We start from the raw sequence: 10806 nt of genomic DNA on the forward strand, positions 1-10806 counted from the left end.
AAAATAAACCAATAAAGCCCTCCCCTTTTCAATTTCCATTTCTTTCAAAACAGTAAACAAGTTGTTTTAAAACAAAATTCCCACCCCACTATTCTTATTCAAACTGTAGGAAAAACAACAAGGTCCCTTGGTCCAAACGGCAGACCGTGGTAGTTCCTGCAAATTAGTGTCTTGCAAACAAAAAGTCACAACCTTTTGAGGAGAAAAAGTCAAACAAAAGAGCTCTACGTGCAGCCCCTTTTATGCTCCTCACATTTTGCGAGGCAATATGTAGAGCCATTCAAATAAATTTAGTCTCTTCATGTTACTTCATTCAGCCTTTTAAGCGCCCGCCTTTGTCGTTTGTTTCTTTTCGGCTTCATGCCCATCATCCCAGCCATCGATAAGACAGCCTGTTCGCTGAGATAGGCTCCCAGAGTTTTGGCTTCGGGGGATGGATTATCATCCTCCCTATGACTCTCAGCCGAGTGTGATGATTCAAGCTTCCGTTTTTCTGCTTTTGGTTCCACAATAAAAGCTGTTGCAGGCACAAAGTCGTCGCTTTCGGACTCAGAGGCTGATACACCCAGGTCTTCCTCTAATCTACCTGGATCTGAGGTAGTGTCCTCCATCAGGAGCAGAGTCCCTGCAGGGTCCTCTACAGCAGGCTCGTCTGGGACTTTTGTTCCAGTTTCCTCAAATACTTTTTCCTCAGGAGGCGTGACACCCGATGCCTCCTTTTCCAGGGAGTCCACGACGCACTCCACCACTCGTTCCAAAATAGCAGCGACGGTAGTAGTTTGTACAGCGCTCCGCGTAGCAGTAGGGTTGGCAACTGCAGTTCCCCCTTGCACAGTAGAAACGCCGGCATTAGGGTCTACCCAGTCAGGTCTTCTAGGGTACAACTTGGGGCAACTCCTAGCAAAATGATTCTCCGAACCACACAAGTCACAGGTCTTCTGTTTTGTGCACTCAGCAGCAAAGTGGTTAACGGAACCACAGATTCTGCAGCAGGGGCCAACGGTGCAGTCCTCTTTAACGTGCCCAAAACGCTGGCATGTACGGCAAAATCTTGGCTGGTTCGGGTAAAACAAATATCCCCGGTTACCCCCTATGGAGAAATTTTGGGGGGGGGGGTGCATTTTCCCTCCAATTCCAGTTCTGTCCTCTTTCAAAACTGCCCAAAATCTGCGTTTGCCATTGAATGTGCCGAATTCGTTTTCCAGATATTTTGGTCTGGAAATGTCTGTACAGTATCTAGACAGAAAGACCCGCAGTTCCTCATCCGATACAAAGGGGTTGTACATGTGTACTGTGATAGGTCTCTTCTCGGTACAATTGTGAGGCACCAAGTTTATTCCCTCCACCAAGGGGTTACCTTCACACCTTTGTTTCCAGCGCTCTAAAGCTGTCATCATCCAAGCAGCTGTTACGAAAGACACATCATAAAATCCCAGCGATTTGAAAGCCTGGACACAGAAGATACAGCGGCGTGGTACTTCCAATAAATTTTCAATAATGTCGATCTGAATTGTCTGCAAACTTACGTCGTCCAATTTATCCTTACGAATTAACAGCCTTACTGTATTTCGGAGATTAGGAGTAGCCATCTCTCATATGCCACAAACTCCAGCTCCACCTTTAACAGGCAACAGACGCCTGCCGCCGTAGCCCGTACGGGCTCCCAGGCAAGCTGACCGAGACCTGTCTCCAGTCAGCCGAGTAGTCTCTGACTCTAAGAGACTATCCGGGAACGCACAGAGCCATCCGGCCGGCTCCTAGAATAGTTCACAGTTGTTGCTTGGGTGGAAGTGCGCCCTCCTTCATCGAGGGCAGTTGAAGTCCCCGCCCATCACTATGGCCCTGGTGGTGGTCAGCTGGGTCCGCAGGTTCTGGAGTAGCTCCAGGCGTTGCTTCTTTTCCGGGGAGGCGTACACGGTGATGAGCCTGACAGGCTCCCCCGCCCAGGATCCGTGCACGACTAGAAGTCTGCCGCAGACCATCTCCTGGACAGCGTCCACCGTGAAGTTGGCTCCTCGGATCAGGATAGCAACCCCCGCCGACTTGCAGCCGTTCCCGCTGGACCAAAAGGACGGGCCGTGAGACCATTCCCTGCATAGATGGCGATAAGAACGAGAGAAGGGTAAAGCACATTCCTGCAACATATATACATCACACTGCTGGGAAGAAAGGAAGGTTAGTAAACCGCGCCTCCGGAACTGGTCCTTCATGCTCCTCGCATTAATGGAGAAAATAGAAATTTGAAATTATTCTAGCCTTGGTGCCCGAATAATTATAATTTTAATAAAGACAGGAGGCGAGTATTTTGCATATCTTCCTCTACTCTCACCAACAGCAGCAAAGAAAGAGTTAATAACACAAGTGAAAACAACCAATAGAACAGTACACAAGTGGTATATAAACCCCTTAACCCCTTCATTCCCCTATAGACGTACCGGGACGTCCAAAAAACGCCCACAAAGAAACCCCTATGGACGTCCCGGTACGTCCAGCCCTTCGTGCAGCGTCAGGGACACATCCCTGCCGCTGCACAGGAGACCAGGCTGTCGTTTGACAGCCTGGACTCCCTCCTGGCAGCAGAAGCCGGCATCGCCGGCTTTCTGCTGCCCGATCTCCTGTAACAGCTTCCGGCATGAAAGCCGGTAAGCTGTTACAGTTGAAAGCGCCCGATCACGCAGTTGCAAATGTGCGATCGGGCATTCCCTTCCGGGTTGCGTCACTGCTGACGTAACCCGGAAGGTCATCGGAGTACAGGATATCCCCTGGAAAACTTTGCCCCTAACCAGGCCATAAAGGCATCCTGGGATGGCACATTATCCTGAGACATTATGTCTGTATAAGGTAGGTGATGAGAACAGAGGCTCAGCCTGTATAATGTGCAAGGCCACAGGGACGCAGCCCGTATATTGTGCAAGGCCACAGGGACTCAGCCCGTATATATTGTGCAAGGCCACAGGGACTCAGCCCGTATATATTGTGCAAGGCCACAGGGACTCAGCCCGTATATATTGTGCAAGGCCACAGGGACTCAGCCCGTATATATTGTGCAAGGCCTCAGGGACTCAGCCCGTATATAATGTGCAAGGCCTCAGCCCGTATATAATGTGCAAGGCCTCAGGCACTCAGCCCGTATATAATGTGCAAGGCCTCAGGCACTCAGCCTGTATATAACGTGCAAAACCACATGTACTCAGCCTGTATATAATGTGCAAGGCCACAGGGACTCAGCCCGTATATATTGTGCAAGGCCACAGGGACTCAGCCCGTATATATTGTGCAAGGCCACAGGGACTCAGCCCGTATATATTGTGCAAGGCCACAGGGACTCAGCCCGTATATATTGTGCAAGGCCACAGGGACTCAGCCCGTATATATTGTGCAAGGCCACAGGGACTCAGCCCGTATATAATGTGCAAGGCCACAGGGACTCAGCCCGTATATAATGTGCAAGGCCACAGGGACTCAGCCCGTATATAATGTGCAAGGCCACAGGGACTCAGCCCGTATATAATGTGCAAGGCCACAGGGACTCAGCACGTATATAATGTGCAAGGCCACAGGGACGCAGCCTGTATATAATGTGCAAGGCCACAGGGACGCAGCCTGTATATAATGTGCAAAACCACAGGGACTCAGCCTGTATATAATGTGCAAAACCACAGGGACTCAGCCTGTATATAATGTACAAGGCCACAGGGACTCAGCCCGTATATATTGTGCAAGGCCACATGGACTCAGCCTGTATATAATGTGCAAAACCACATGGACGCAGCCTGTATATAATGTGCAAAACCACATGGACTCAGCCTGGGAGATGCAATTCCAGAAAATCCCCAACGAATATTGAAAATAATGCAGGGCTCACCCTGTAACCACTCCAGTGAGGCACAGATGAGAAGAAGCTCTTTAAATCAATGCCGGCGATGTATGGTTCAAAATCGCTTCCACACACAGAACACACAACGTTACTGTAATGATCTAGAAAATAACTGAAGAAAATAGCGCCCGGAACTCATATAAAAAGGGGTCCCGGATAGGGAAAAAAAGACGGGGAAACCCTCCCCCCCAAAATGCACAGATGCAAAGAAACAATGAATATAAATAATGAAAGACAAGTAAAAAATATACATACATACACATATATATATCTACCAGAAATCTATACTGTATATAAATGTGCATACCCACCTAATTATCTAGAATTAGGTGAAAAAAGCAGTATGTAATGAATAATAAACGGATAATATTCAATAAATCAGCAATAAATGTAGGTAGGAAGAGAACTGACCTGCAGCTTTGGTGAGCAGCAAAGAAAGAGGAAGGTAGTTAAGGGGTTTATATACCACCTGTGTACTGTTTCTATTGGTTGTTTTCACTTGTGTTATTAACTCTTTCTTTGCTGCTGTTGGTGAGAGTAGAGGAAGATATGCAAAATAGGAAGCCTCCTGTCTTGCCTTAAAATTGACGCCATTAGTTGGGAGTAAAAAGAAGGTTAGCTCAAACAGAGGCACTAGTTACCGCCTCCTCCCCCTGGTGGGGGAGGATCTTCCCCGCCGTGGTCGATGGGGTTCACGGGGGTCCAGACGGCCTCGTCTAGCAGCTGTTCCAGGAGGGAGACCTGGTTGTCGATGTCCAGCTGGTTGAGGATCAGAGCCTCGGTCTCGGTGGCTGTCTCATCCGACGGGGTCAGATCCTGGACCATCTTTTCGAGCGTGTCGTCGTTGTCATTAGCGGGCTCGGGAGGAGAGGGAGAGGGAACGGTGGGGGCTGGTGGTGGCGCCCTCTTCTGGACAGAGATCCTGGTGGGGCTCGTCTCAGTCTCGCTGTCCTCGTCATCCTCCTCCTTCTTGCTTTTGGTATATATTGTGCAAGGCCACAGGGACTCAGCCCGTATATATTGTGCAAGGCCACAGGGACTCAGCCCGTATATATTGTGCAAGGCCACAGGGATTCAGCCCGTATATATTGTGCAAGGCCACAGGGACTCAGCCCGTATATGTTGTGCAAGGCCACAGGGACTCAGCCCGTATATATTGTGCAAGGCCACAGGGACTCAGCCCGTATATATTGTGCAAGGCCACAGGGACTCAGCCCGTATATATTGTGCAAGGCCACAGGGACTCAGCCCGTATATAATGTGCAAAACCACAGGGACTCAGCCTGTATATAATGTGCAAAACCACAGGGACTCAGCCCGTATATAATGTGCAAGGCCACAGGGACTCAGCCCGTATATATTGTGCAAGGCCACAGGGACTCAGCCCGTATATATTGTGCAAGGCCACAGGGACTCAGCCCGTATATATTGTGCAAGGCCACAGGGACTCAGCCCGTATATATTGTGCAAGGCCACAGGGACTCAGCCCATATATATTGTGCAAAACCACATGGACGCAGCCTGTATATAATGTGCAAAACCACAGGGACTCAGCCCGTATATATTGTGCAAGGCCACAGGGACTCAGCCCGTATATAATGTGCAAGGCCTCAGGGACTCAGCCCGTATATAATGTGCAAGGCCTCAGGGACTCAGCCCGTATATAATGTGCAAGGCCTCAGGGACTCAGCCCGTATATATTGTGCAAGGCCACAGGGACTCAGCCCGTATATAATGTGCAAAACCACAGGGACTCAGCCTGTATATAATGCGCAAACCACATGGACTCAGCCTGTATATAATGTGCAAAACCACAGGGACTCAGCCTGTATATAATGTGCAAGGCCACAGGGACTCAGCCCGTATATATTGTGCAAGGCCACAGGGACTCAGCCCGTATATAATGTGCAAGGCCTCAGGGACTCAGCCCGTATATAATGTGCAAGGCCTCAGGGACTCAGCCCGTATATAATGTGCAAGGCCTCAGGGACTCAGCCCGTATATAATGTGCAAGGCCTCAGGGACTCAGCCCGTATATATTGTGCAAGGCCACAGGGACTCAGCCCGTATATAATGTGCAAAACCACAGGGACTCAGCCTGTATATAATGCGCAAACCACATGGACTCAGCCTGTATATAATGTGCAAAACCACAGGGACTCAGCCTGTATATAATGTGCAAGGCCACAGGGAATCAGCCCGTATTGTACAAGGCCACAGGGACTCAGCCCGTATATATTGTGCAAGGCCACAGGGACTCAGCCCATATATATTGTGCAAAACCACATGGACGCAGCCTGTATATAATGTGCAAAACCACATGGACGCAGCCTGTATATAATGTGCAAAACCACATGGACGCAGCCTGTATATAATGTGCAAAACCACATGGACTCAGCCTGGGAGATGCAATTCCAGAAAATCCCCAACGAATATTGAAAATAATGCAGGGCTCACCCTATAACCACTCCAGTGAGGCACAGATGAGAAGAAGCTCTTTAAAGCAATGCCGGCGATGTATGGTTCAAAATCGCTTCCACACACAGAACACACAACGTTACTGTAATGATCTAGAAAATAACTGAAGAAAATAGCGCCCGGAACTCATATAAAAAGGGGTCCCGGATAGGGAAAAAAAGACGGGGAAACCCTCTCCCCCAAAATGCACAGATGCAAAGAAACAATGAATATAAATAATGAAAGACAAGTAAAAAATATACATACATACACATATATATCTACCAGAAATCTATAACGTAAATAAATGTGCATACCCACCTAATTATCTAGAATTAGGTGAAAAAAGCAATATGTAATGAATAATAAACGGATAATATTCAATAAATCAGCAATAAATGTAGGTAGGAAGAGGACTGACCTGCAGCTTTGGTGAGCAGCAAAGAAAGAGAAAGATAGTTAAGGGGTTTATATACCACCTGTGTACTGTTTCTATTGGTTGTTTTCACTTGTGTTATTAACTCTTTCTTTGCTGCTGTTGGTGAGAGTAGAGGAAGATATGCAAAATAGGAAGCCTCCTTTCTTGCCTTAAAATTGACGCCATTAGTTGGGAGTAAAAAGAAGGTCAGCTCAAACAGAGGCACTAGTTACCGCCTCCTCCCCCTGGTGGGGGAGGATCTTCCCCGCCGTGGTCGATGGGGTTCACGGGGGTCCAGACGGCCTCGTCTAGCAGCTGTTCCAGGAGGGAGACCTGGTTGTCGATGTCCAGCTGGTTGAGGATCAGAGCCTCGGTCTCGGTGGCTGGCTCATCCGACGGGGTCAGATCCTGGACCATCTTTTCGAGCGTGTCGTCGTTGTCATTAGCGGGCTCGGGAGGAGAGGGAGAGGGAACGGTGGGGGCTGGTGGTGGCGCCCTCTTCTGGACAGAGATCCTGGTGGGGCTCGTCTCAGTCTCGCTGTCCTCGTCCTCCTCCTCCTTCTTGCCGCTATGTTTACGTTTTCTGGCTCCGGCTCCTTTTGGCGGCATCTCCAGGGGGTTTTCTGCAGTGGAAACAAGAGGGGGAAAGGGTCGGGGTCTGCAGCAGCTAGGGACGGGGTTAGAGCTGCTGCAGAGAGAGGGAGGAGTGGGGGGAGAGAGAAGGGGGTGAAGCAGGGAGGGTTGGAGGCAGGACAGGGGAGGGATGGCGCTGCCTCTGGGGGGGAGGGGGAGCCTGGACAGCGGGCAGGGCCAGTCTTGGCAGGGAGGGGAGCTGCTTTCTTACCTTTCCTGGGTGCCGTTTTCGGGGTTGCCAGAGGGGGTGTCTGCGGTGCCGGCACCTTGGCTGGAGCCTTGGTCGGGGCCTTGGCTGCTGCTACCGCTGCGTATGACCTTGATCTTTTGGGGCAATCCTTGTAGATGTGGTCAGGATCGCCGCACAGGTTACAGGTCTTCTTTCGTGGACAGTCTTTGGTCTCGTGTTCCACCACTCTGCAGTGCCTGCAGGATTTCTGTTGGCATTCTTCTGCCTTGTGACCCAGTTGGCTGCATCGTCTGCAGGTTGTGGGCTGACCAGGGTAGAATAGCATGCCTGTAGAATTTTCCAGGGCGAAGCTCTGCGGTAGGTGTTGGAGCCCGTCTGGTGAGGTGGAGTCTGCCCTCAGACGGATCACGAGGGACCATCTTCCTGTCCAGAAGCCGTACTGGTTGAGGATCTTGGTCGATTCTTTTACGATGTGGCAGTATCTTCCCAGAAAAGTTGCCACGTCTTTTCCTGGGGTGTGGGGGTTCCGCATCGAGACCGTCACAGGTCTCTCCTCCCTGTGGATGGGGCTGTTTCCGTAGAAACGGGAGAGGACCTGATCCGGTTTCGCCGACTTGAAGGCTTCCCAGAACCTTTTGCAGACCGCCGCTGAAACGAACGTGACTTAGAACATTCCCTTCAAAAACAACTGGACGCTCAGGGTCTCTGCTGGGCTCAAGCCTGCTCCCTCGTGCACTACCTTCTTGCTGAAGGTGTCCACATCCATGTCAGGGTTGCGGCCCTCCACTTCCTTTAGCTTTAGGACCACCGTCTGCCTCATCCAGGTCTCCAGGGGAGGTGGGCTCCCTGGGTTCGCTGCAGGCTGGACTCGGCTTCCGGTGGCCTGGCTGGGTCGTTGGGCTTCAGAGGTCTGGGTTGCCATTTTCACTCCTCGTCGGGTCTGGCTGGGAAAGCGTGGAGAACTGGAAAAGAGAAGAGGGAGAGATTAAAAGCACAGAGGGGAGAAGGCAGGGGAAGGCACTAAAAAAGGCCAAAAAGATGGGCAGGGGAAGGCACTAAAAAAGGCCAAAAAGAGGGGCAGGGGAAGGCACTAAAAAAGGCCAAAAAGAGGGGCAGAGGAAGGCACTAAAAAAGGCCAAAAAGAGAGGGGCAAGGGAAGGCACTAAAAAAGGCCAAAAGGAGGGGCAGGGGAAGGCACTAAAAAAGGCCAAAAAGAGGGGCAGGGGAAGGCACTAAAAAAGGCCAAAAAGAGGGGCAGGGGAAGGCACTAAAAAAGGCCAAAAAGAGGGAAAAGGCACTAAAAAAGGCCAAAAGTAGGGGGAGAAGGCCGCCTCAGGAAGAGGGGGCGTCTTTCCCAGCACCCAAAGGTAGACCGTGCGCTCAAGCCTCACGAGTGTTAGGATTTTTCCAGCATGCATCCACTCGGTGTTGGGGAGTCCACAACGGGTTTCCTAGGGTCTGCAGGCCCGGAGGCCGAGGAGCGAACGCAACCGTGACCGAATCTCGTTTCGTTCAGAAAGGCATCAGTTAGAACCCCAATAGCAGCATGTCTACATAAGTAGAAAGGCCGAGGTCCAACAACAACCAATCGTCACGAACCTCAGGCAAGACACTTGATCTTAGCCAAAAGGCCGAGAAGCGATAACCCGACCCGGGCCCGCCACCCTCACTCCGCACAGTCGCAGCGAGCTGCCATGCGCGCCCGCGCCCCTGGGCCATCCGCCCGCTGCACACCCCCCACCCCCACCCCCCAGGGCACTCCCTCTGGGGATCCCCGCGCCGGACTGCAGCCCTGCGCCGGCAACCACAGCTGGAAGGGACGGCCTGCACCACCCCTGCGGCCAAGCCCAGCACCCCTGGCTCGCACACTCTCCTCTCTCTTTCTTTCCCTCCCTGTCTATCTCAACGAGGCCCGCCGGGATCGAGGCGGCGCGGCCTGAAACATTTGCATGGGTCCGCCCCAAGGGGGGATCGGGGGCCCCCCCCCGCTTCGCACCTCCGCCTCCCGCTCAACGAGATCAGCTGCTGCGGCTCCGTCCCGCTGATTGACTGGACCCACCTAAGCACCTGACAGACGTAGCAGGCCTTACTGTAATCTCATCTAATCCTCTTAAGCGCTGCCTGCCTGCCGGCTGCTGCTGCTGCGAACAACACTCACTCACTCACTCACTCTCTTGTCCTCGTCCTCGTCAGCCACCCAGCACAGTGCTGGCTCACTGGCTCCAAAGCCACCATCAGAGGGAGACACAAACCAAGGCATGCAAAAGAACCACAGGAGCCAGGCAGCAGCTGCAGCTGCTGCTGCAGCAGCAGCAGCAGCACAGCCGTCAGCTGGCCATGCTACCTTCAAGCAAGCAAACACACTAGCACTTTAACCCTTCAATGCACCCTCAACCAGCATGTGCCTTCATGACCAAGGCCAGCCACACACATGGCATGGCACGACAGGACAGGACATGGAAAGTTACGTTACGTTACAACGGACATTACCTACCGCAGCACAGTTCAGTTACGTTACCTTACGTTACATGTCGCGACCAAGACGCCGCGCACTCACTCGCCTGCAAAAGCAACGAGCTGGGAGGAAAGAAAGGAAGGAAGCAACCAACCGACCGACCCTGGACTGCTGCCGCTGCTCCCCAGGTCGCTCGGCCCTTCCTCGGCTCGTTGCTCTGCTCTGCTCGGCTTTGCTTGGGTTCTGCTTTTGGTCACAAATAAGAGAGGTGCACCGGTCCTGGAGGTACTGCAATACCAGGTCAATGCGTGGAGTGGACAGAGCAAGCTCTTCTTCCATCTCCCTGTTCTAAAAATCCATTTAATATATGGTCCCCAGATAGGGGACGTATCAGATATTAAACTGATAAGAACAGATTTTTTTTTTTTTTTTTTTTTTTTTTTATACCACTCAGTCCACGCACATCCCTCAGATGGTATTCCGGACGGCAATAGGGCAACATCCTCATGGTATATTTTTCCAAATAATCCCTCACCTCTTAGTGCAACATAAAACACATATATACAAATATATACAAAAACCCCAAACCCCCGCCGACCTCAACTAAACCCATACTCCAAAATCCTCCCGTGACCAGCCATAACAACCAACCTCGCCCCCTCCCTCCCTCCCCCAACCCTACGTCATCACCTCCCTAACCAACCTCACGCCCAAGAACATCTCTCAACCCCCACCCCATTCCCTCCATTTCTTAGTTTTCCAAACCCCTTCCGCAT

At 51.4% G+C, this 10806-nt stretch overlaps 1 pseudogene; it reads right to left on the bottom strand.

The window, feature by feature from the left end:
* Positions 1–10293: 10293 nt before the first annotated feature.
* On the bottom strand, positions 10294–10509 carry LOC128466740 (uncharacterized; annotated as a pseudogene).
* Positions 10510–10806: the final 297 nt, after the last annotated feature.

The sequence above is a fragment of the Spea bombifrons genome, chromosome 9 (genome assembly GCF_027358695.1).
Source record: "Spea bombifrons isolate aSpeBom1 chromosome 9, aSpeBom1.2.pri, whole genome shotgun sequence".
NCBI classification, from domain to species: Eukaryota; Metazoa; Chordata; class Amphibia; order Anura; family Pelobatidae; genus Spea; species Spea bombifrons.